Here is a 24,065-nt window from a genome sequence, read left to right as displayed (position 1 = left end):
TGCGGTTTTTACCTCTGGGTTTTTCAGGATTTAATACGAATTTGTGAGGAAAATCCTCACAGAAAACTCAGCTGCGGGTCTGAAACGCGCACCGTGGGTTCACGCTGAGGAAAAAAGGAAGCAGAGTGGGCAGAAGATTTTTAACTGCGAAAAAGCTGCGGTTTTGAATCTGCAGAAATAAATGACATGTCAATTCTTTCTGCGGATTCTGCTGCGGTTTACCACCTACTCCATTGTCCAGGTGTGAAACCGCAGGGCAATACACCGGTAAAACCGCAGGTCATTTTACCTGCGGTTCTGCAGATGCAAATCCACAGCGTGTGCATATAGCCTAAATCCCGTCCACTTTGCTGGAATTGTTAAATGGGGCGTTTTTGACAAGAGCGAAAACACCCAGCATCACCAAAAACTCACCGTGAGAGCATAGCCAGGCAACGCAAAAATCCTCCTAAAAAGGAGGGTTACCCACTAGAAAACTATTTTCAACGCCTCTAAAAAATCAGTGTGCACATGGCCTCACTGTGCTGTTATTATAAGACCCCTGTACAGTGATGATTGTGAGGATATTGGTATATCAGGAGACTGCTGCTCAGGCCCGGACTGCTAATCTGCCCTTCCGGGCACTTGCCCGGTGGGCCGCGGTGTGGCACTGTTTCGGGGGCCGCCAGTCAGCTTTTATGGCTGCTAGGCCCTTTAATTTGTCGGGTGACTGCTTTGGCATAAACGGGGGCGGCACGGCGCACGTGTGTCTGGAGCCAGGAACGCACTGATTCTGTTCTGACAGAGCATTCTGTGGGCAGAGAGCGCACACTCTGATGTCCTGCCCGCGACCTTGGTGACGCTGCAGCCGCGGCCCTGGTGATTCTGCAGCCGCGGCCCTGGTGATGCTGCAGCCGCGGCCCTGGTGACGCTGCAGCCACGGCCCTGGTGACCCTGCAGCCACGGCCCTGGTGACCCTGCAGCCACGGCCCTGGTGACCCTGCAGCCACGGCCCTGGTGAAGCTGCAGCTGCGGCCCTGGTGAAGCTGCAGCCGCGGCCCTGGTGATGCTGCAGCCGCGGCCCTGGTGACGCTGCAGCCACGGCCCTGGTGACCCTGCAGCCACGGCCCTGGTGACCCTGCAGCCACGGCCCTGGTGACCCTGCAGCCACGGCCCTGGTGAAGCTGCAGCTGCGGCCCTGGTGAAGCTGCAGCCGCGGCCCTGATGAGGCTGCAGCCGCGGCCCTGGTGACGCTGCAGCCGCGGCCCTGGTGACGCTGCAGCCACGGCCCTGGTGACGCTGCAGCCACGGCCCTGGTGATCCTACAGCCACGGCCCTGGTGACGCTGCAGCCACGGCCCTGGTGATGCTGCAGCCGCGGCCCTTGTAACGCTGCAGCTGCGGCCCTGGTGACGCTGCAGCCACAGCCCTGGTGATGCTGCAGCCACGGCCCTTGTAACGCTGCAGCTGCGGCCCTGGTGACGCTGCAGCCACGGCCCTGGTTACGCTGCAGCCGTGGCCGAGCCAGAGCAGCAGGGAACAAGGTGAGTGTCTTTTTTTATTCTTTTTTTTTATAAATCAAACAGTACTATGTAGGGGACCACATGTGGGGCTAGTGTACTGTATGGGGGATAACATGTGGGGCCAGTGTACTGTATGGGGGATGACATGTGGGGCCAGTGTACTGTATGGGGGATAACATGTGGGGCCAGTGTACTGTATGGGGGATGACAGGTGGGGCCAGTGTACTGTATGGGGCATGACATGTGGGGCTAGTGTACTGTATGGGGGATAACATGTGGGGCCAGTGTACTGTATGGGGGATGACATGTGGGGCCAGTGTACTGTATGGGGGATAACATGTGGGGCCAGTGTACTGTATGGGGGATGACAGGTGGGGCCAGTGTACTGTATGGGGCATGATATGTGGGGCCAGTGTACTGTATGGGGGATGACATGTGGGGCCAGTGTACTGTATGGAGGATGACATATGGGGCCAGTCTGCTATATGAGGGACTACATCAGGGTCCAACATACTATATGGGGAATGACACAGGTTGGGCCAGTGTACTACATGGGGTACAACACAGGTGGGGCCAGGGTACTATATGGGGGATGACACAGGTGGGGCCAGTGTACTATATTGGGGATGACACAGGTGGGGCCAGTGTACTATATGGGGGATGACACAGGTGGGGCCAGTGTACTTTTTTGGGGATGACAGGTGGGACCATCGTACTATATGGGGGACTACAGGTGGGGCCAGCGTATTATATGGTAGATGAAATAGGTGGGGCCAATGTACTATATGGGGGATGAAACAGGTGGGGCCAGTGTACTTTATGAGGGATGACAGGTGGCTCCAGCGTACTATATAGGTGACTACAGGTGGGGCCAGCTTACCATATGGGGGATTACAGGTGGGGCCAGTATACTATTTGGGAGAATACAGGTGGGGCCAGTGTACTGTATGTGATGCCATTATATGTGGGGCCATCGTACTGTATGTGATGCCATTATATATGGGGCTATCACAGAATTTGCAGGGCTATTAGGACTTTTGCTCTGGGACCCCATGTGGCTCCAGACCATCAGTCAGCTGCAGTATGTTGTCATTCCTGCCCCAATCTGAAGCAATCTGGGTCACTGGATGAGGTAGGATTCTATCCCATCCCAGAGACAAATGTAGTAAATTTAAAGAGAATGCCCACTATTTTAACATTGATGACCTATCCTTATCTCATCAATGTCTGATCTGTGTGGGTGTGACTCCTGGCATCCCTGCCGATTGGCTGTTCTTGGTGATAGCTGGAACTGCTCAGTTACGGCACAGCTGTCTACTGTATACTGGCCACGGCCGCGTACTGCACATTCGTGACCTATTCAAATCACTAAGGGGCGGATGTGCAGAACCCGGTTGTGGCCACTTTACAGTAGATTGAGCTTTGCTGTGCAGTTCTGTAACTGAGCAGTTCCCGCCGGCACTGAGAACGGCTGATCTGCCAATGGTGCCAATTGTCGCAGCAACGCCGATCAGACATTGATCACCTGTCCTAAGATAGGTCATCAGTGTTAAAGTAGTGGGGAACCCCTTTAAATACTCATGTTTCCCTCCTCTGGTACAAACCTGGCTCGTCGCTAACTCTTGGTGCTGATGATAATTACGTTTTCTCCCTACTAAAACGGCCAGTCCTCCAACCGGTTTTCACCAGGAGCTTATTTGGCCAAGAACATCTGGTTTCTATCAGTGCTGGACAGTCAGTCCCTATATAAATCAGATCTTTTAGGCCAAATAAGCTCCTGGTGGAGGTCTGGCTGGAGAACTGTCCGTTTTTAGTAGGGCGACAACTGCTTTAATTTTCTTTGTGGTGATAACATTAAGGGCTTGTTCACATGATTGCTGATTGCCAGAGAATCAGATGGATTATGGTAATTACTTTGGTCACACTATGATCCGCGTCTGATCAGTGTCAGTTTACTTTGATCTGCTTCTCTCGCATGAGAGTATGGTATAACAGGTGTGGAGGAGACTGAGAACTTAATGTCGCCACCTTCTCCATTGTCTGCGTCAGCTTAAATCAGACTGTAGTTGAATGACGTCAGAGTGAAGTCCAATGTGTCCCACGCACCCATAGACTTGTACGGGTGATCCAAATTCCGAAGTCACTCGCAGCATGCTGCAAATTTCAGACCTATTTGGACTGAAGAAAATAACGCAGATCTGCTCTGGCCCATAGTATAACATTGGGCTGAGTGCTATCTGATAAACATCACACAGCACTCTGCCGTATTATACGCCAGTGTGAGTGAGCCCTCACTGCGCCAAACAAGTTCTCGTCTGCCTCCATCAGTAGAAAAGTAAGAGAATTGGAGGAGAAGTAATGAGAATGTGTTTGGCAAATCACAAAGTTATGGTTACGTAACAACTGTCTGCACCACCTGGTAAAGCCGAATCCCAACATTACACTCTGTTAGTGTTCGGCGAGCTGCACTGCTAACAACGTGCACTGGGTGCAAAACCCCTTTAACAATATTGGAGTATGGGCTGAGTGTATAAATAATATGTAGTGACGTTAGGTCCTCCTGCACCTAGGGAAGGTATTGAGGACGTCTTAATTATGATTCCTCCTTCCAAAACCAAAAATTGCCAGCGGGGTCACAGGGCATAGGCACAGTTACAGAATGCTGTATCTCCCAACTTTTAAAGAAAAAGTCATTTTTCACCTATTAAACTCCCATGGGCCTGTTTCACACATCAGTTGACGTCAGTTGCAAACCCCCAAAGTGTGAAAAAACTGATCCATTTCCGCTATGCAAAAAAAGAATGCACGGGAAGAGAGAGAGAGGAGAGAGATTCGCCACTGCCAGAACGGCATTTGGGGTTAAAATGCATGACAGAATAAATGTTCTGGGCATGCGCAGTTTAAAATAGTGGGTGTGCCGCTGAAAAAACATTCCCTAGTCTGTCTACTCCAGATGGCAGATGCTAAAAAACAAACAGATCCGTCAAAAAACAGATGCAACGGAGGACGATCAGTCATAATCCGCCGCTAATGCAAGTCTATGGGAAAAAAAATATCCTCAAAAAAAAAAAAAGGCGGATCCGTTTTTTTATAAACCTGGCGGATTTTGACTGACGTCAAACAACTGAAGTGTGAAGAGGCCTTACTGTTCTCACCTACAAGCTGTACAGTAAAGGTTGCATGGAAGATACATTTATTTACTATTTAAGAATAGCGACTTGTATGTGGGTTGCATTGGTTTGTGTGCTAGGGCTGATTTTCAGTCCCAATCCGGCCCTGCTGATGCCTGTAGTGACCGCTGTGGACACTGATTGACAGCAGCAGTCCCAGGCTTAGCATTTGCAAATAAAGATCAAATGACCATCGGCGTGCCAACGCTGGATTAGTAGAGGAAAGAAGCGGTGAGTAGCTTTATATTTTTACAAATACAAAAATCAAAATATCTCCACCCCACCGCCTTCCTCGGACACATCACATCATCTTTCCCATCCCTCAACAGCTATGGCCATGTATTGTGGGCCAACGGGGTTATAGCTTAACACTTCAAATATTTTTGCTATTAATGGGTTGTTCTCAAGTTCTTTAATGGATAAAATTGCAAAGTGCTTGGAAAAATAACCAAGTTTACTATTTACTTTTTATTAAAGAGATTTTCTTGACATGCAAATTTTTAAAGCCTGTCAGAAATTTAAAAACTTCATAAATGACTTCCTATTAAAATTCTGCCCAGTTCCTGAGATGTAACATTTGGTGATGTGACCTTGAGCTCCTTACTTCCTGCTCCATTCAAAGCACAAAATAGAGAGAATTCCTGTCTGTGCTTTGGTGATGCCATTGTGGGCGTGACCGGTGATCTTGATCGAGTTTACAGTGACTGGGGATGTGCACAGGGAGGGAGTGAGAGGTAAAGTCATAGGGGGTATGGCCTATGATCCTGAGTAAGTTTACAGTGACTTGGGGATGTGTACAGGGATGAAGAGAGAATGAAGAGCACATTGCATGCTCCGTACAGAACAAGTAATCATATCAGGTTGTGAATTTAGACCGGTGAGAGGAACGTTCCACAGGTTTAAGAAAGACAGGTCCATCAAGTTCAGTTTCTCTCAACCAAATAATTACACATTATACGGCTAGATCATTTATAACCCTCAATGTCATTGGTTATTAGGAAAGCATCCATACCATTTCTAAATGCTATTATAGTGTCTGCTGCTACTATCACTATATTACGGCATTCCATAGTCTGAAACTGTAAAATTATTCTAGAGTTCTTGGTTACATCAGAATGAATGACCCCATTATGCAATTACACACATTAGCTGAAGTGGGAGCAATGTTAGGAAGAAAAATCTGTGTGTGCAATGCTATATCCATCTTGAGACTTTATAGGAGTCTCAGTATGGTGCTCTGTAGGTAGATGTACCTTTGGGAATAGTAGTCTAGAAGAACAAAGGAAGAACTGACAAGTTGAGGACATATAGAATAACAGACCACAATGATATCTGCTAGAGGCTAAATAGTAGACAAAAAATTGTAGGTGTGACGCTGAGTCACTTCTCGCGGACAAGCCGTGAGTCAGTGAAGTCAAGGAGTCTGGGGTCTAGAGCCAGAAGGGTACAACATAAACAAAAGGAAGAGACAAAGGCATAGTCAGGTTACAGTCCCAGGTCAAAACTCCAAAGTCAAGTGCGTCAAGACAAAAGACAGAATACAAACAGATAGACAAAAGGCACATCCAAGGTCCGGCAACAAAGATCACAAAATGAGAGTTCAGAGCACAGAGAAACACAACTCTGATCTGAAAGCTACGGCTGGCAATAGTCCTAGCATAAGCCAGCCAGTTAAAAGTCCAAGCAATCACCCTGAAAGAGCGACACTTGGATGATTTCCAGCAGATCCAGCCTTATTGGGCGGAAGGAAATCCCATACACAAAACTGACAGACCAGCACCCCTCTGCATACTATAGGAGGCCAATCTATCACTCACAATGCTGACAGCTCGGTACGCCCCTGCAATCCCTAGGACACCGTGAGTGACGGGATTGTGACAGCAAGGACAGCCCTGCACAATTACAGGGACAGACAGATAAATTTGTTTTTTTGTTCCTGGAAAAGCCTTTTATAAATCATTTGCCCTCAAGAACAGTTGTCTCTTTTATTTCATAGTTTACAGCTGCGTAGGAAACCAGGCAGTGCTGCAGCAATGGCTGGTCTCCTAGGCAAGGAGCATAGTGACTACAAGCTCTTTGCTGTAAGGATTGTAAGCGCTGCTCCAAAGCTGGCTGGAAGCAGCTAGCATCGCTGACTTTGTGTTCCTCTGTTCCTGCAGAATCTAAGCTGCTTCTGTTTGCAGCATCTGAGAGATTAACGTTCAGATTAGCTGTGCAGCCATGCCGCTAGTCCAAACTGTTAATCATTCAGTAGCGCACCGCCCCCGGACAAGCAGTAAACCTGGAGGCTTAGAAATGGTGTTTTCCTTAATTATAGCACATAAACCACTGACTTCTCACAGTAGCACACATTTCTTAGCGGTTTCCCACCATTACCACATTGTAGGGCGGTCCTACATTGTCTAGTATTAATAACATATTAATAACCCTCTCCTGAGCTGGAAATTGTATTTAGAAGCATCCCCTGACTGGTGTCCACTGGTTGTGACCCGGTCCTTGCCTGCCCTTATTCACACAGATGTCAACTTTGACACATGATAAGGTTATTAATACTAGACAGTGTAGGACCGGCCTGACCACAGAGTCACCTTGTCGATGGTGGGACGGCTTTTATGCCATGCTTGATCAAATACAGCATTATTAAGAACTCTGTATGATTTAAATGCACTTTTGCTTTTTACTTATTTTATTATAGCAGGGTTTTTTCATTTTGTCTTTTGTAGGTTTTGTATGCTTTTTGGCCATGTGAACATGCATTTATATGCTGCATGTGTACCAACTCAAACCAAGCTCAATTTTTGTGTTTTTTCTTTGTATTTTTGCATTCTGTGCAAGCTGGGGTGTGGCCTCACTCTCCTGAGCTGGAAATTGTATTTAGAAGCTTCCCCTGACTGGTGTCTACTGGTTGTGACCCGGTCCTTGTCTGTCCTTATTCACACAGACGTCAACTTTGACACATGATAAGGATACTAATACTAGACAGTGTAGGACCGTCCCGACCACAGAGTCACCTTGTCGATGGTGGGATGGCTTTTATGCTATGCTTGATCAAATACAGTGTTACTAAGAACTCTGTATGATTTAAATGCACTTTTGCTTTTTACTTATTTTATTATAGCAAGGTTTTTTTTCATTTTGTCTTTTGTAGGTTTTGTAAGCCTTATTAGGCAGCCTAATAACCAACAGAGCTGATGCACAAAAAATAGAGCCTCCCCTGTCACTGCACACAAACTGTTGTGTTGTAAGTGGAAATCGCCAACAGCAGAAGCAGTTTTTTTGTTCTTCTTCCCTGCCTAAAACTCTCCCTTATTCAGAATCAACAGCAGCAACCTCTCCCTAATGCTAATATCGGCAGAAGTAAGATGGCGGTCGGTGTGCACGCCCTTTTATAGCCCCTGTGACGCCACACAAAGCCAGCCAATCACTTGCATGCCCTTCTCAAAGGTGGTGGTGACCGATGCCCATGTCATCGCGTTGCCCACAGTGTGCGTCCTCCATCATTGGCTAAAAAAGGGCGCTGGAAGCATCATTTGAAACGCGACTTTGGTGCTCTGGTCGCCGACCTCATGGCCGACCTCACGCTATGGTCGGGTTTCGTTTCATGAAACCCGACTTCAGCGAAAGTCGGAGACTTATGAATTTGACTGACCCGTTTCGCTCAACTCTAAATTGAAACTAATCCCGCTAGACAGCAAATGCTGATCCTGTAACAAAAGTGGTGACCTCCCCATTAATGTGATTATATTGGTGAGGACACGGCACCATATGACTGGGACAATGTGAAAATGTTAACAAAAAGTGTATGTAAGGAACAAAAAAAAATACATTCAATTCTGAGTTCAGTCAAACATTGGCAGAGCTGTGCCCTTCCATTATTACCGTACTTACCTTCCTTGGTTATCATGGCTGAGTGCTGATGCCCAGGGCCGGACTGGCCATCTGGCAATTCTGGCAAAAGCCAGATGTGCCTGTCTGGTCATGGGACGCTTGTCTGCTATGTTGTTAACAGAATCGGTGTTCTCAAGACACCCATACTGTTAAGAGTTGTTACGAACCACATAGCAGCTGACTTCATCACTTACTTATCATTAGAAATATTGGGCTTGTAGTAAAACTTGCTTTCCTGCATCCAGGGTAACATATTCCAACCGGTGCTGGGGGATGGGGGCAGAATGGGCCTGTGTGATTTCAATTGCCAGGGCTGAATTTCAGCCCCAGAACGTACCTGGCTGAGTGTATAAATAATATAAAGCAAAAAAACACAAATATCCTGAACTAAAAAGTAAAAAATATACTGCAAATAATGCATAAAGGTAATAATAATAATAAGGGTATTTAGTAAACATAATTTTGATCAAAATAATGTACAAGCCATCCCGCCACGTCACGGCAACCCTTGTGGGACAGTCCCTACTCTAGTATTTAAAACCTTTTCACTTACCAAGTGGCGTGAATGTGAATAAGGGTCGAGCAGCTGAACCACTAGTAACAGTTTAGGCCAGACTGGATGGTTTTCCCAGCTCAGAAAGAGGGCGGTCACACCCCTATATGCACTGAATGCACAATGAAATGAATAAAAAACAAATCTGAACTGAGAAAAGTAAGTTAATGTGTATGCACAATGTAAGTGCATATTAACACATGACCATTAACCAGAGAAAACAAAAAGCAAAAAACACAAATAAAAAGTAAAAAATAAACTGCAAATAATGCATAAAGGTAATAATAATAATAAGGGTATTTAGTAAACATAATTTTGATCAAAATAATGTACAAGCCATCCCGCCACGTCACGGCAACCCTTGTGGGACAGTCCCTACTCTAGTATTTAAAACCTTTTCACTTGCCAAGTGGCGTGAATGTGAATAAGGGTCGAGCGGCTGAACCACTAGTAACAGCTTAGGACTGTCCCACAAAGGTTGCCGTGACGTGGCGGGATGGCTTGTACATTATTTTGATCAAAATTATGTTTACTAAATACCCTTATTATTATTATTACCTTTATGCATTATTTGCAGTATATTTTTTACTTTTTAGTTCAGGATATTTGTGTTTTTTGCTTTCTGTTTTCTCTGGTTAATGGTCATGTGTTAATATGCACTTACATTGTGCATACACATTAACTTACTTTTCTCAGTTCAGATTTGTTTTTTGTGTATAAATAATATGTAGTGACGTTAGGTCCTCCTGCACCTAGGGAAGGCATTGAAGATGTTTTAATTATGATTCCCCCTTCCAAAACTAAAAATTGCCGGCGGGGTCACGGGGCATAGGAGCAGTCACAGAATGCTGTATCTCCCAACTTTTAAAGAAAAAGTCATTTTTCACCTATTGCACTCCCTTACTGTTCTCACCTACAAGCTGTACAGAGAAGGTTGCATGGAAGATACATTTATTTACTATGTAAGAATAGCGATTTGCATGTGGGCTGCTTTGGTTTGTGTGCCAGGGATGATTTTCAGTCCCAGTCCGGCCCTGATTAGTGGTAACTAATTTTTGGGGAAATACAAGAACAGATAACTGTGAACAATTGGTAGAAAACACATAAGGATCTTGGCTGTAACATGTCCTTAAAGATTATTTTCTTACTTAACCACCTAGACTTTTTCCACCAAGCAGTGAGTGATGAGCACAGTAACAGATTTCACCAAGATATCGCAGCTATGGAGGAAAGCTATCAAGGAAAATGAAATCCATCTATGCTTGCAGATTACTGTTGGACGATAGTAAGAGATGATTTGCTGCAGGAGTACAAGAGACAAGGAAAAAATTGTCACTAAATGAAGACTAAATTTGTAGTGCAATTTCTGTAACTGCTTAGAATTCGCAGCAGGGTTTAGACAGGTTTTAGTAATGTGAAATGTTGCCGAGTTTCCGCAGAATAAATAACACAAAAGTGGCATAACAATCTTTATATTTGCAAAAATAATAATGTTTCAAAGTAATTAAAGTTTTGTGCATTAATGATATGTAGCAGTAACAGGAAGATTCTTTGATGCAGAAAAAAAGCCAACTAAAAATTTTCATAGTCAGATTTTGATTCAGGAAGTCAAAATTATTAAGAAATGGCTCATCTCATCACTGAACCTGACAAGTTTTGATTTTGAAAATATGTAGAACATAATCAATGGGGCCTTTGCACAAGTGATGAAAATGTAGACTTGAATTCCGTTTCTCTCTCTAAATGTGACAGGTAAATGGAATATACAGAAATGGGAACATGGCCTTACTTTAATAAATCAATATTTTCTTAAAATACAACCCGTGTTCATAGGGACTAAGGGTTTCAAATGTTGGATTCGTGGAAGGGATACGAGACAGGTTGGGGTGCAGAATACTTGCCTAGCCCCATGGGCTAGCAGCCCACACTAGGTCACTGGTGTCATCTACCTATTATCTATGGACCACCTTACACAGTCCTGACCTTATTACAAATATCTCCAGTCCAACCTTCCCTGAAGTGGCGGCCATTGTTATATCACTGCACAGTTTATATCCATATTGGCTCAATAGCTTGTGATAAGATAATTTAGTGTTATATAGAATCCTCTTGTCTCCACAAGTGGATACTCCTTTGGTCGTTTAGAACTGAACCATGCACCTACTGGATGTACCACGCTCTTTTGTCTCATTATTTGGTAATTTGTTTCTGTGGCTCGTCATTTCACTTATTTTTTATCTCCTCAATTATAAAGCACTACTGTATATAAAAGTGGAATATAGATTAAAATCGCATCTCATTGACACAATATCCACATTAGAGATGAGAGAATATGTTTGGAAAACGATCAACAAACATAAATTCAGCACGAATATGGTAGATTCGGATTGGTGATCGGTAACTCGAGCATTTCTCTTAAAATCGGGAAAAGTCGGTAACAGCGCAGGAAAATAATTGTGCTGACAATAAAGTAATTTAAAGTAGAAAATAGATAGATAGATAGATAGATAGATAGATAGATAGATAGATAGATAGAATAAAAGCTGTAAATTCAGCAGCCACGTAGTGTGAAATCACAGCAGGAGCTGACAATATGATTGATGGATTACATACAGTAAACAGACAAAGAATAGGTAGATATACAGTGTGTAAGGAAAGTATTCAGACCCCTTTAAGTTTTTCACTCTTTGTTTCATTTCAGCCATTTGGTAAATTCAAAAAAGTTATTTTTTTTCTCATTAATGTACACGCTGCACCCCATCTTGACTGAAAAAAAGACAGAAATGTTGGAATTTTTACAAATTTATCAAAAAGAAAAACTGAAATATCACATGGTCATAAGTATTCAGACCCTTTGCTCAGTATTGAGTAGAAGCACCCTTTTGAGCTAGTACAGCCATGAGTCTTCTTGGGAATGATGTTTTTCACACCTGGATTTGAGGATCCTCTGCCATTCTTTCTTGCAGATCCTCTCCAGTTCTGTCAGGTTGGATGGTGAGCGTTGGTGGACAGGCATTTTCAGGTCTCTCCAGAGATGCTCAATTGGGTTTAGGCCAGGGTTCTGGCTGGGCCAGTCAAGAGTTGTTCTGAAGTCACTACTTTGTTATGTTAGCTGTGTGCTTAGGGTCATTATCTTGTTGGAAGGGGGCCCTTCGGCCAAGTCTATGGTCCAGAATAGTGATGAGCGACGTGTTCGCCACTACTCGGTACTCGCCTGAGTATCACTGTACTCAGTGTACTCGGCGAGCACTGAGCATTTCCGGGATTACTCGGTGGGAACTCGGGTCTCCATCCAGCTTTTGTGGCGGACTTTAGAGAGCCAATCACGATGCAGGGATTGTCTGCCAGGCAATGAAACGCCGCAGCTATCTTTGTTGTGGTCGTACAGTGATTGGCTGGCCGTACAGTATCATCAGGGGTATTAGAGACTGGACGACGCCCTGCTCACCGCATTCAGCTCTGGATTGAGATAGTGTAGGGAGAGCTGCTGCTGAGACAGGGTCAGAATTGGGGATTTATTAGTGAGAGTGGGGTCTACCATCCTAAACAACTCAAATCCAGCTAAACCAACAGTCCTTCTAAGGACTAATTCCGGAGTATATAGGTTGCAGTGTTAGGCAGGCAGGGTAGTGCACGTTGCTGTATACACATCAGTGCAAGGCCTGCAGGCACTGTATGTGTGTATATACATATCATTGCATATATCAAGAGGGTTCTGTGTTCTAGTGCTGCTGCTGCTACCTATGGGTTATATTGGCCCTATATACCTAGCCACTGGTGTAATTGGCTTTGAAAATTTGCTGGGCCAGGGCTAATAGAGCATTTTTTATTGCAAAGCAATCCAGAAACCTTTTTTTTCCCCATTTGTTTTTTGACAGTGCACAATACAGCCAGATCCTTTTCCTAGCACGGCGAGAAAATCCAGCAATTTCAAAGGGGTCCCAAACATCCCTTTTGAGTTTGCACAGAAATATTTATTTTTTATGTGGTACGGTTGAATAGGTTTTTTTTGAGTGTCTTCCACAATTTCTTTCAAGAACATCAGATGAGACGTCTGTGGGAGCGCCAGCTAGGCGTGGGTGTAAGTAAACAGATGGGGGCCCGATGCTGCTCCAGCCGGGTGCCTCAAAAGAGGAACAATTGTAGGAATGTTGCTGAAAGACCCGGTCTGCAGGGCGCAAAGGACAGGATTCTATTGATGCAAAAAATTCTTCATTTATTAAAGAACAATAGTTATATAAAAGGGTCCACAACACGTTTCAAAAGGGAGTATATCCGTCTTCCTCAGATGCCACCTGAGGAAGACGGATATACTCCATTGAAATGCGCTGTGGACTCTTTTATATAACTATTGTTCTTTAATAAATGAAGAATTTTTTGCATCAATAGAATCCTGTCCTTTGCGCCCTGCAGACCGGGTCTTTCAGCAACATTTCTACACAATTTCTTGACACTATTTTTCTGAACACTCCAAAAAATACAGACAGGCCACATATTTTACAGTGTGGTACATCTGTGACATGCCTCATCCATCCGTCTGCTAAAAATTTTGGTCTTTTTAGCTCTAAATTCATTTTTTTTTTTGCTGTCCGTCACTGTACTTATATACAGCACTAATTAACCAAAAAATTTTAAAAAAACAGGCCACACATTTTTCGGTGTGGTATCTTCGTGCCAGCTCATTGTTAGGGACGGCGGAATGCACCAAATATAAATAATAGGAGGTGCGTTCGCCGCCCGAGGTCTACCGTGCGGTAGGTGACTAGACCGCTGCTGGACAATTGCAGATGCACCAGAAGGTGCCGTAGTGCGCACGGGTTAACGTCACCCGAACGCTAGGAGTGGCTCTGTTCAGACACAGAGTCGCTTGGCAAAAATATATGCAAAGGCGCTGGCCCTGTTAACGTCACAGGAGCCGGCGTGTGGCGTCGCACCGACGGACGCTAGTGTAGGCATGGATCGCACAATGGCATGTAGCTTGCCACAACCTGGAGCTGACTAACCCAACACACAGTCACCAATCGTGTTATCCAAGGGAAGTGGTTTCATAATAAGTCAGTCACCAGCCCATGCATCCATCACCATACACACACAGCATAATATGCTACACTAGCGCATGGCCGAGCCGCCATGCAGGCTTTTTATAGCCATGCGCTTCCGGAACCTTCCAGTGCCCTGGAAAGGACCAATCAGATCCGATGCAGGACCTGAGCATGTGACCCCTGCTCTCCAGTGAGAGGTCACCTTGCGGGCATGCCCAGTAGCACGGCATGAGGACTTAGGCTCTGGAGCGGTTCCCTGCAGAACAGGATGCGCTACCATTGCTGCACCAGAGGTGGCAGCAACATCCAGGCTGTCAGAGCAAGTCTGAGTAGCATGCCTGGCTCGCCGTGATTGCTGAGCAGCACCCGGAGTGGTCGGAGGAGAATGGGAGACTGCTGGATGTCTGGCTCTGGATTCCTGCTGTGCAGTGTCTGGAATCTGACGCCTAACATTACCCCCCGCTTCACTGTGCTCAAAAGCCGTGATCAGGAGTGGTGCATGGATATTCTCCACCGGCTCCCAGGTTCGAGCCTCAGGCCCATGACCCTTCCAATCCACTAAATAAATTTTTTGCCACGGACAAACCTGCGCCCTACGATGGCATTAACCTCAAACTCATCAGACGATAAGTCTGACGACCCGGCCGATGACTCAGAAAACCGGACCATGTGAACTGGTTTGAGGAGGGACACATGAAACACGTCCGAAATGGCTTAATGTGGAGGAAGAGCCAGGCGGTAGACCACCGAGCTAATTCGCTCAAGGACCTTGAAAGGTCCAATAAATATCGCGGCGCGAACTTAGGGGACTCGACCCGTAGTTTGATGTTTCGGGTGGAGAGCCACACCATGTCGCCAGGGGAGAAGCTTGGAGCGGGTCGCCGATGCGTGTCAGCGGACGCTCTCATCCTCTCCTTAGAGGCACGGATAGCATCCTGAGTGCGATCCCAGATGTCCCGGGCCTCCACTGCCCAGTCTGACACCCTGGAGTCAGTGGAGGACACTGGCATCGGGACAGGGACGCGTGGATGTTGGCCGTAGTTTAAGAGGAAGGGCGTCTGTCCAGTGGAATCAGCCACCGCATTGTTTAGGGCAAATTCAGCCCAAGGTAGCAAGGATGCCCAGTCATCCTGCCTGGCAGAGACAAAATGCCGTAGATAGGTGACCAAGGTCTGATTGGCTCTCTCGACCAAGCCATTCGTCTCGGGATGGTAGGCGGAGGACAGATTTAGCTCGATGCTGAGTAGGCTGCAGAGCTCCCTCCAAAACCGAGACGCAAACTGGGGACCTCGGTCACTCACGATTTTGTCCGGCATGCCATGCAAACGGAATACGTGCTTAGTAAACAAAGTGGCCAGACCTCGAGCGGAAGGCAGGCGTGCGAGTGGCACCAGGTGCACCATTTTGGAAAAATGGTCGTTGACCACCCAGATGACCGTACTGCCACCAGACTTGGGCAGGCCAACTATGAAATCCATGCCAACCATCTCCCACGGTCTATCCGCCACTGGCAGGGGATACAACAGCCCCGCCGGCCTCTGTCTAGAGGGTCTGTTTCGAGCACACGAGACGCATGCTTGCACGTATTCCTTGACATATCGAGCCATATGTGGCCACCAATATGACCTTGCCAGGAGTTCGGTGGTCCGTTTATTGCCAAAATGACCACCCACCCTGGAGGCATGTGCCCAGGTGAGGACCTCCGGCCGTAGCTGAGGAGGCACCAAGGTCTTGCCTGGTGGCACTGACTCGAGAGCGACTGGAGCCACGGTCGTAAAACTCTCCGGCGGGAGAATTAACCGAGGCTCAGCCTCTCCTTCTTCCGCCGAGACCACCGAGCGTGAGAGAGCATCCGCATGGACGTTCTTCTCTCCAGAAAGGTAGTGCAGGGTGAAGCGGAAGCGGGAAAAGAAGAGCGACCACCTAGCCTGACGGGAGTTCAGGCGCTGGGCAGTCTGTAAATAGACCAGATTTTTATGGTCCGTATATACCTGGAAGGGCAACCGAGCCCCCTCCAGAAGATGTCTCCATTCTGAAAAGGCCAACTTCATGGCTAGCAGCTCCCTGTCACCGATGGAGTAATTCTTCTCTGCCGGTGAGAAGGTCTTTGAGAAGAAGAAGCAGGGATGCTTCCGACCTTGAGCGTCCTTTTGGAAAAGAACTGCTCCTGCACCGACAGAGGAGGCATCTACCTCTAGTATAAATGGCTTGTTCACATCGGGACGATGTAGGATGGGAGCGCCAGCAAAATGAGACTTTATAGCCGAGAAGGCCTTGGAGACCTGTTCAGACCAAGCGTTGGGGTTAGCTCCTTTTTTGGTGAGAGCAACCAAAGGAGCTACCAGGGTGGAAAAGTGTGGTATAAACTGGCGGTAATAGTTCACGAACCCCAGAAAGCGCTGCACCGCTTTGAGTGAATGAGGTTCTTGCCAGTCCATTACCGCTTGCAGTTTGGCAGGATCCATGGCCAGCCCCTGGGCCGAGATGATATAGCCCAGGAACGGCAAGGAATCCTGCTCAAACTGGCACTTCTCCAGCTTGGCAAAGAGGGAATTCACCCACAGACGGTCGAAGACCCTGCAGACGTCCCTCCGGTGGGTAGTCAAATCTGGCGAAAAGATGAGTATATCATCCAGATATACCACCACCGAGGTAGAAAGCATGTCGCGGAAGACGTCGTTGACAAAATCCTGGAAGATAGCTGGCGCATTACAAAGGCCAAAAGGCAAACCAGATATTCGTAATGGCCATCCCTGGTATTAAAAGCTGTCTTCCATTCGTCTCCTTCGCGAATGCGGATCAGGTTGTATGCCCCTCGCAGATCCAACTTAGTAAAGATCTGGGCCCCTCGCAACCTGTCAAACAACTCAGAGATCAACGGTAGAGGGTATTTGTTTTTAACCGTGATCGCATTGAGACCTCTGTAGTCAATGCAGGGGCGTAACTCTCCGCTCTTCTTCTGAACGAAGAAGAACCCTGCACCAGCCGGTGACACCGACTTTCTGATAAAGCCTCTAGCCAGGTTCTCCCGGATGTATTGTGACATAGCTTCAGTCTCAGGGAGAGATAGTGGATACACACAGCCTCTAGGAGGTTCTGTGCCTGGCATGAGGTCTATCGGGCAGTCGTAAGGACGGTGCGGCGGGAGCGTCTCTGCAGATTTTTTGGAGAAGACGTCCGCGTATTGGTGGTAGGGTTTAGGTAGTGCGGAGAGATCCGCAGGCACTTCAGTGGAAGCCACCTGAAGACTGCCCCTCAGACATCTCCCCTCGCAGTCCTTGCTCCAGGCCAGTATCTTCCCTGTCGCCCACTTGATATGAGGAGAGTGGCACCGAAGCCAGGGAACCCCGAGCAGCACCTGATCGATGCCGTCTGGCAGGATTAGCAGGGACAGAGTCTCATGATGAGAGGGTGAGATAGTGAGCCCTAGTGGAGCTGTCTGATGGGTCACCTGAGAGGGTAACGGTGCTCCGTTAACCACCCTGATGGTCAGAGGCTAAGGTAATAATACCAGGGGAATGGCGTGTTTCTGGGCGAAGGTAGAAGACATAAAGTTCCCCTCAGCCCCAGAGTCCACGGTAACCTCTGCCTCCCAGGTGGAGGAACCACTGTCTAAGATGCCCCGGAATACCGGTTTGGGTGAGAAGGGTTTCATATTGGACTGCCCACTACCTACGGCCACTGGGCGTAGACGCCTTTTTGCCCGCAGAGGACACGTGCTAGCCGGGTGACCAAACTGTCGGCACTGATAGCAACGTGCAGAGCTTCGCATCGGCCGTGGCTTAGAGCCGGTGCGAGACACCTCCACAGGTTCAGAGGGTGAAAGCTCCTGTGCGGGGTATATTAGTGGTTCGGTGAATGTGGGAGCCAAGTTAACCCTACGTCTGGATTGTGCCCATTCCAGCCTGCGCTCCGTAAACCGGAGGTCAATGCGGGTGGAAACGGCAATCAAATCCTCCAGACTTGTGGGAACCTCTCTGGTAGCTAGAGCGTCTTTAACGTGCTCAGCCAACCCTCTCCAAAACACCGGGACTAAGGCTTTGTCCGGCCACTCTAACTCGGAAGCCAATGTCCGGAACCAGACGGCATAATGGCTGACCGAGAGTGACCCCTGTGTTAGGGAGAGTAATTGTAAAGAGGTGTCGTGCGTGATCCGTGGTCCCAAAAAGACCTGCTTCATGGCCGCGAGGAACTGCGCAGCACCCTGAACCACGGGATCATCACGTTCCCACAATGGTGTGGCCCACTGTAATGCTCTGCCAGACAAAAGTGACACAATAAACCCCACCTTAGCCCGCTCTGTAGGAAACCGTGCAGCCAGTAACTCAAGCTGAATTGAGCACTGACTGACGAATCCCCTACAGGTGGCGCTGTCACCCGAAAATTTGTCGGGAAGCGGGAGGCGAGAAAGTGTCGGCATGGGCAAAAGAGCGGCGGCGACTGTCTGGGCAGCAGCTAGCGCAGTATTCGCTGCTGAGTTGGCGCTCTCAATAGCCGCCAACCTGCTCTCCAGCTGCCGAATATAGAGCTGCAACTGCTGCATGTCTGCCATTGCCAGCCAGACCCTGGCGCTAGTGTAATGTTAGGGACGGCGGAACGCACCAAATATAAATAATAGGAGGTGCATTCGCCACCCGGGGTCCACCGTGTGGTAGGTGACTAGACCGCTGCTGGACAATGGCAGATGCACCAGAAGGTGCCGTAGTGCGCACGGGTTAACGTCACCCGAACGCTAGGAGTGGCTCTGTTCAGACACAGAGTCGCTCTGAGAAACGGGCACCGACGGACGCTAGTGTAGGCGTGGATCGCACAATGGCATGTAGCTTGCCACAACCTGGAGCTGACTAACCCAACACACAGTCACCAATCGTATTATCCAAGGGAAGGGGTTTCATAATAAGTCAGTCACCAGTCCATGCATCCATCACCATACACACACAGCATAATATGCTACACTGGCGCATGGCTGAGCCGCCATGCGGGCTTTTTATAGCCATGCACTTCCGGAACCTTCCAGTACCCTGGAAAGGACCAATCACATCCGACGCAGGACCTGAGCATGTGACCCCTGCTCTCCAGTGCGAGGTCACCTTGCGGGCATGCCCAGTAGTATGGTATGAGGACTTAGCCTCTGGAGCGGTTCCCTGCAGAACAGGATGCGCTACCATTGCTGCACCCGAGGTGACAACAACATCCAGGCTGTCAGAGCAAGTCTGAGTAGCACGCCTGGCTCGCCGTGATTGCTGAGCAGCACCTGTAGTGGTCGGAGGAGAATGGGAGACTGCTGGATGTCTGGCTCTGGATTCCTGCTGTGCAGTGTCCGGAATCCGACGCCTAACACTCATATCTGTGTTTGGTCAGTTTATGGCTGTTTTCTTTTTTTGTCTGGGGTGTCACTGGGCTTAGATACAGCACTATGTTGCATTATTTTAAAAAACAGCTCACATTTTACAGTGGGGTATATCTGTGACACGCCTCATACATCCGTGTCTCAAAAATTGAGGCATTTTTGACCTAAATTCCCTTTTTTTGTCAGTCTGTCACTCTCTTTATATCCAGCACTCTTTTCTATCCAATAAAAAAAAAAAAAAATATATATATATATATATATATATTTTACAGTGTGGTATATCTGTGACACGTGTCATACGTCCGTGTAATTAAAATTTGGGATTTTAGGCCGGTATTCCAATGTTTTCCTGTCGGTTACTCCAGTTATATACGGCACTCTGTTGCTTTTGTTTAAAAAACAGGCCACATTTTACAGTGGGTGATGTCGATAAAAAGAATTCGGTTTAAAGTTGTTACGGCATCTTCATGACTGTGTTAAATGCTCCATCTACTACCACCGTCATCATCTTCTGCCTAGAGGCAGTCACTGTGCAGATAGAAAGTCTGAGGAGCAGAGGGTGAATGCTTAGGCGCTGTTGCACTCTGTCTTGTACTCTGTCTTACGAAGGCTAAATCTTCGTGATGAAATCATGCCTGGAAGAGCCAGAGCAAGATTGCACGGAAATGAGCAAAAGCACAAGAGGGGGCCTCAGACTGAGTCTGGGCTCCCCCTCTTGTGCTTCTGCTCACTGGGTCCCTCACAACAGTGAGGACAGTAATGCTCTGATGGTGGTCCTGTCCACGCATAAAAGTATAAAATAAAGACTCAGACACATCATGGAAAGTTTAAATAGTGGGAAGTTTAATATATATGCTTTATTATATATTATTTATTATATTATATTATATTATATTTATATATTATATATTTATTATATTATATATATATTAATGTATTATATATTTAACATTATATTTATATTTTATATTTATTATACTATATATTTATTTAGTATATATTAATATATTATATATTTAACATATTATATTTATATTATATATTTATTATATTATATTATATTTATATATTATATATATTTATATGTATTAATATATTATATATTTAACATATTATATTTATATTATATAATTATTATATTATATATTTATTATATTAAACTATATTATTATTATTATTTATTATATGCTGGTTACCTTCCATCACTCACAAAGAGCATACAGCAACACTCAGGACAGGAAAAAACTCCAGTGGTGGAAACCTGTAGGGAAACCATGGCTGCTGTACTACTGCCCTTCCTCTGGGCATAGTAAGGGAGGTCACCACTATAAAATATACGTGTGAAAAAATAACATTTATGTGTAAAGTATATAGTGTGCCTATGAGTACAGTATACGGGGTGTCTGTATGTTGCCTATGTACAGTGGGGTGGGCTTTTTCTGTGTGTGACTATTCAGCATAGTAGCATAGTAACATAGTATTTAAGGGAGACTTTAAGTCCATCTAGTTCAACCTATAGCCTACCATGTTGATCCAGAGGAAGGCAAAAAAAACCCGCATGCGGCAAACAGTTCCACATTTGGGAAAAAAATTCCTTCCTGACTCCACATACGGCAATCAGACTAGTTCCCTGGATCAACGCCCTATCAAGGAATCTAGTCTATATCCCCTGTACACCATACCAGCATACTTCTCTACTTTCTCCAGTTCTTCATCCGTCACGGCTTCTAGCTGTTCTTCTAGGACAGTCAGCCATGTTCCCCTTCCAGCCATGTTCTCCTTGTAGGTCCTGCAGCTCGGTTTCCAGGTGTTAGTGGATATTCCTCTCTCTCTTCCATGCCCAGTGGTCAGGGTTTTCTGCCATAATCTAGAATAAAATAAGTGATTATAATCAGAGTGTAAAGAGCGTATGTCACCATTAATCATATTCCGATTTGCATATATTTTAGACCTGGTGATACTGGTGTGATGACTGAAAATCCATGGCAGAATGACTTTATAATCACTTATTAAAGTTTTCTTGCTTGATATTAAAACAAGCATTTCATGAGTCCAGCTTTGGCTCCACTTATAAAATGCTCTGCCTAATATCAGGATTATACGACCATTTTGACGTGGCTTTTCAGAGTAAGTACAAGTGCCTCATCAGGTCTAAGGGATTTACTTAAGCATACTGTTTATATTGTGATATTGATTTACAGATCAGCTTTATATTATTATTGCTTCTATTGCTCACCAGATCACACGTGTCCCGATCCACCCAAGCCCGGAATCCCATCCTGGTGAGCAGAACATTGCGGCATTGTAGCAGTCGGTCCTTCTTCATCCTCCACTTCCTTCCAAGGGCCCAACGGTAGATGTCCTGTCGATATCGCACCTCTTCTTGCTCAAACTGGTTGGCTAAAAACCTTGGAGGGAAGAGAAATGAAACCAGATAAATTACAATCCACTTCAGAAGAAAATACAAACAACAACAAATGCCATTATCATGTATTTAGCCGAGTGGCAGAAAAGAGATTTTGGTTTTACAAGAAAATAAAACATTGTTATTTATAGACGTGAATGTGTAATAATAAAAGAGACTCACAGAGCTGGAAAGAAGAAGGCTCCATATTCTGAAGATGGCAGTCCTGCTCTCCTGAAGTAAGCGACGACCATGGCGAGGAGATACTGGAGGGAGGAGAAGCAGAGTTAGCGGGATATATAATGCAGCACATATCTGTCAGGAGATTCCTAGGTTTGGTCATATCTGGCCTCTATTACATAAGAATAAGCCCTTTATTTCCCTATGATGGATCTTCTGAGATCTGGAGGATTTCTTATCCTTCACTACAATAATACCTTGTCCGAAATCTTAAGACAGCTGTCCCTGGCTAGAAAACACCTGATGTGTTCTTCTTCTACAAAAATGAGGAAAATAGAATTATTTCACTGTGAACTTTGTAATGAAATCCTTTTTAATGCTATTAATTATAAATTAATGGGGTAGTAGGGCTCCTCATCAATGATGGCTTATCCTCAGGATCGCTCATCAGTGTCAGATTGGTGGAGATTTGCCGCCTGACACCCACTGATCAGATACTGAAGAATTGTCCTAAAGACATGCCATCAGTATTGAGGAGACACCAAAGCCCCGACACTGCTCACCACCACATAGTGACCGCTCCTGTCTGCTGTATCATTCCAGGTGTGATTATAAGAGGAGGAGGGAGAACACTTCCCTACATGTTTCTCCACCATAATACACATAAAATAGATTAATATAGAAATACATGTCATATAATCTAACACTTTGTGTCTGGAAACCTTGGAAGGTGCAATGAGTCTTACCAAGGAGTGAGGTGAAAGCTGCCCGCTCTTCCGGCTGGGGGATGTCATCTTCTGTCTTCTTCCTCTTGGCCTCTTCCTGGGCGGCAGACCGTGAGCTGTAATAGAAGAGGTAGATATTATAGTATTAGGCCTCACGCTCATGGCCGTACTGTGGCTACACATAACTCACATCCTGATGAGTGTTCTCCTCATGGGGATCTGACATTAGTTTGGAGCTGTACATGGGATACATATGTGTAGTGGTGATGTGTAATGGGCACTATGGACTTTCTGGTGTAAGTGTATGGATTGTGATGACTGCAGTGATGGAACCTCATCTACTTACCACTCCTCTTCATACTGGGCGATCAGTTCTCTCTTCCGCTTCCTCATGGCCATTCTTACTCTTCTTCCTGGAAACTACCATACAGAAAAAGGAAATCCTGAGTATGCAGAGGATGGCGCTTTCTATAGGATCTCTAGTAGAGTAATGCTATCAGCCTAATGTGTAACCCAAAACGTAACTACCACGGCCTACATTACCTGTGTTGCCGTATTGCAGCTTTATTGACTTGATTGGTATTTAGTTGTAATACCCAACATGGCCAACTGACAGAAGTGGCACTGTAGCTAGTAAACAAAGCAAACCCTGTTTTCTTCTTAAAGCACCACTCCAACGTTTTGTTTGTACTGCTGAAGAGTCGCTTTAAATGGAAACCCCCTGACCACATTCTTACACCGACGGTGCTCCGCTCCTGTGGCGCCATCTCGTGCCCGTAACTTCTGACTGGCTGCAAGTGAGAACTTACGCCACAAGAGCTCAATGCAAGTCTATGAGCGCCAGAACTCACGCCCCCGGAAGAAGCAAGCGGGCGAAACGCGCTTTGGGGCGCGGGGTCAGCACTGCGGGCTGCAATCACCTTTTTTCCCTTTAGTAAGTACACCTCTCTTAAATCATTGGCACTTATGCGATTTGCAATATATTTATTGCGGTATAACTTTATTACATATGGTCAATTATAGGAAAAAGGGCACTTTAGTAATTTAATGCCATTGGCAAGTAATAATAAGACTTTTTGGGCCCTCTCTCCATATGTAAATTGACCTGTTTATTATTCCACTTTATATATGGTATGCTCAAGGGAACTTTATGAACATCTTTTGAGGTTTTTGTGTTCCTGTATTGTGCCATTCCCCTGGGGTATGTTTGTTTGTAATAAATACAGGTAGCATTTTATGTATTTTAATAGGC

The 24,065-nt window shown here is 46.0% G+C and overlaps 1 long non-coding RNA gene across 1 annotated transcript in view; it reads left to right on the top strand.

The window, feature by feature from the left end:
- The window catches only part of LOC141098096 (uncharacterized), a 32,198-nt gene extending 10,139 nt beyond the window's left edge, over positions 1 to 22,059 (top strand). The window contains exon 2 of the long non-coding RNA XR_012234147.1: positions 21,744 to 22,059. This is a non-coding gene — a long non-coding RNA (uncharacterized lncRNA). The remainder of the gene's footprint in view (positions 1 to 21,743) is intronic.
- Positions 22,060 to 24,065: the final 2,006 nt, after the last annotated feature.

This window comes from Dendrobates tinctorius, unplaced genomic scaffold (assembly GCF_039654945.1).
Source record: "Dendrobates tinctorius isolate UK_male_01 unplaced genomic scaffold, ASM3965494v1 ptg000086l, whole genome shotgun sequence".
Lineage (NCBI taxonomy): Eukaryota > Metazoa > Chordata > Amphibia > Anura > Dendrobatidae > Dendrobates > Dendrobates tinctorius.
Note: the sequence above shows the minus strand (reverse complement) of the source record. Positions and strands in the feature narration are given on the sequence as shown.